The sequence below is a fragment of the Lactuca sativa genome, chromosome 6 (genome assembly GCF_002870075.4).
Source record: "Lactuca sativa cultivar Salinas chromosome 6, Lsat_Salinas_v11, whole genome shotgun sequence".
NCBI lineage: Eukaryota > Viridiplantae > Streptophyta > Magnoliopsida > Asterales > Asteraceae > Lactuca > Lactuca sativa.
The window spans coordinates 175,723,550-175,727,395 of NC_056628.2; positions in this window are offsets into that span (position 1 = coordinate 175,723,550).

Here is a 3,846-nt window from a genome sequence, read left to right on the forward strand (position 1 = left end):
TTCATCACATTGATTTGAAACTATCATGCATTTTTCCTTTCAGCACATTAATTTGAAACTCCCATGACTTTTCAGTTTCTTTCTAATAATGATTATAAGCTGGTTAATAAGATTAAATAAATATCAAACATAAAGTGTAATCATATATAAACTAAATTTCAATATTAAAAGAATATATTTACTTCTACTTATAAAGTTATGTTTTTTAAACTTTTTACATATTATACTTAATTTATTAGTTTTAATATATTGTTGGATGTAAACCATTATCACTTTAAAGCTACAACTTTTGAACAATTTGTATAAAATATTTAAATTATAAACTTAAATATAACATTACAGGACCCACTTAAATATAAATTTTAGTTTAAATTAAACAACCCAAATAATATTTTGTAGATAGTTAAAGTGATAAGTTGTAGTATCTTTCTAATAATGATTATAATTTTGTTAATAAGGTTAAATAAATAACAAACCTAAAGTGTAATCATAAATAAACTAAATTTCAATATTAATGAAACATCCCCAAAATACAGTCTAAAAATTTCGTTTTAATTTAATAATAAAAACCATAAATAACTTCTTCACATAAAAATCATAAGTCATGAATCAAATCTCATGTCAAAATATATCAGAGTATAAACATCTCAGGCTAAACAAATGGTGTGTGCATTACAACCTTCCCAAGCTCCTCTTTTGAAAACTGAGTACCTGAAATCAACTAAAGCTCAACTATGGCCCAAATGAAAGAAAATCTCTCTCTCTCTCTCTTTCTCTCTCTTTCTCTCTCTCTCTCTCTCTCTCTCTCTCTCTCTCTCTCTCTCTCTAAAACCTCCACCATCCCCTCCTTCACCATTCCACCACTATGGCCACCATCGACCCCCAAGATCCACATACTCATTGCCACCTTCTACTACAATAAACCACCTTATTCCTCCATTCACCATCACCAAACATCATTCCCAGCTCCATAACCTCCATTCCAACCACCCCTTCACCCAAACCCTCCACCATTCCACCATCTTAACCACCAAACACACCACCCATCACCACCCTTACTTCCTCAAAATATCCAGCCACCTTAGCCTATATCCCTACACCATAAACCCATATCAATTGACCTTAAAACAAACCTTCACATCTTTCTAATTCCAGCCTCCATTCACCCACCTTCATCACCTTTTTCTCCCTTGTTCATCACCCTATACCACCCGCACAAACACCACCGCCCAACGCCACCTTCAATCACCCAAGACCTCCCTTATTCCTCAATTATCACCATTCCTAACAGTTGCAAATATAAAAAAGAGAGATAAAAGAAGGAGCTACGATCGATTCAGAAAGGAGAAAAAGGAGAATTGTGATCGAGTTTAGAAGAAGAAGAAGAAGAAAAAGGGTGCGACTGTGGGTGACTGTGTTTGTCGATTGGATTTTGAGAAGTGAAGGAGGGTCCGATTTCTAGTGTGAAACCCTTGTCGACGATCTAACCTTGTTAGTATTTCAAGGTTCGATTTTTTCGATCTAACCCTTGCTGGAGCTTCCTGTTAAAGCAAGCCCTAGCACCATCTGAACTGTGTCGTCGATGATCATATTTGAAAGGGGTTGATGAATCCGATGAGATGCCTCATATTGTTGATGAAGCATCAATTTTGGGATCCAAAATCGAAACATGAACAGAAGGATTAAGGCTTAAATCTGATAAAATACCTTGTATTGTCGATGAATCTGTTGGATTAATGTCTAAGTCCATAACTATATTTGGTATGTACTTGACCCGACCCGACATGGTCCATTTGGGTTGCACTTCACCGACACAATTTCTATGGATAGTCTTTTGAGAAAAGTATATTTATGATTTATATTAATATATTACATGTTCTAATATATTAATATATAATTATATTATTTAATTAGTATTGATCAAGAATTAATTTATAATTAATTAAGTGATCAAAATGAACTAATTAAATATGGACTCTTATATATATGGAATGGGCCAAGTTCATTTAGGTTGGGCTAAGCTTTCATGGATAGTCCATGGAGTGTTTAATCCATGGATCATATGAAATGCAAGGTCATGGGTTTAACCCTAGTCTCCATACTATATAAAGATGCCAATGGTTGGTGAAATTGGAAATAGAGTGGTTACACTAAGAGGGCTAGCCGATTTCACTAGAGAGAACCAAGTATCCATATTCTCTAAAGTCTTCCAAGGTGTTTTGGTGATTTGTGATTCCACTTGAGGCTTCCACACTATTGGGGCTAAGCTCTTAGAGCTTCATAATATGCTAGTTAGGATTTAAGCCTTGGAAAGTTCTTATTTGCATGTATAATAGAGAAAACATAGATCCAAGGTTTATAGGGTTGCATGTACACCATAGGAGTGTTAGAATGCTCAAAACCCTACAGAATCGACTTTGCTTGAGCATGAATTAGAGGAAATTGGGGAGAAACGAGGTTAGATCTGTCCGATTAGGAGTTAAATTTGGTTGCAAACTATGATGTGATATCTTACCCATGTATTTTATTCTTGAATTGATCTCCCATTTCATACAGATTTTCTATGAAGTTGCTATGAAGGTGCTATTACAGAAAATCACCGGAGAAAAGGTCTTGGAGGTCTTGAGATGGTGAAGGAGCCAAGTATCTGTGTGTTTGAGAGAGAGAGAGAGAGAGAGAGAGAGAGAGAGAGAGAGAGAGAGAGAGAGATTTTCTTTTATTTTTATATTTTTTTAGTTAGAAAACAATTAAATTACAAAAAGAAAAGCAAAAAAAATGGAAAAGAGCAAATTCGTCATTTTTAGAAATTTTAAATTGTTTTGGACCAAAACCACAGCAAAATGAAAACTTTTGGACTATTGGTGCTAGTCCAAACCTGTTAGGCCCCAAGTAGCATTTTTAGAGATAGCACAGGGACCATTCTTACAATTTTGTCTATAACCTATGTATATATTCATCTTTTAAAACCTTCTTGTAGCTAGACTTACATTCACTAATGTCACATAGAGCCATGATTTTATTTCGTTCATATGTACTACCAATGATGGGCAATTTAAATTGGTTTCAAATCCTAAGTGGTGCTCACGTTTGCTATCCTTAATTTTATATAACGTAATATTTACGTTCTTCACAAAATCGGTCAATATTTGAATCCAAGATAACTTCATATATACTACGCCGACCACCTTAACCACCTTTGCCGTCCATGATATTTCCTTAAATTTCTTTGTAGCATCCGAAAAGCTCTTCCTTTTGCTTTTTGTGATCTTAGCTTGCATGTTTCCTCATGTTGATGTATCCTCATGACTACACGTGCATTATATAGCATATCTGGAAAGGCATAAATAAGATTTTCATTGTACGCGTATCGTTCTTTAGTTTCATTATATTTTTAAAAAAGGGAATGACCAATCATTTTCAAGTCCAAATTTTCCAAAATGATAAGAAATGTGTGTCGTAAGTTATCTGTAAATGTAATAAAATAAAGTTGGCAAGAAAATAAAGCCATGACATGCTACTTTGGTGAACATGCTCGAGTGGTAGATATTCATCTACGATAAATAAAGTGAGAAATCATAAGTTTTCTGCTTATGTAAATGGTCTCATAGATTGGTGATTTATAAAGGTGATATCTACGATACGCGTACAATGAAAATCTTATATATATATATATATATATATATATATATATATATATATATATATATATATATATATATATATATATATATATATATATATATATATATATATATATATATATATATAACCAAAGAATCAACGAACCAATCTTTTTTTTCAACTTTTAAAACTAATTTTTTATCAAAAAAAAAAAAAACTAAAAAT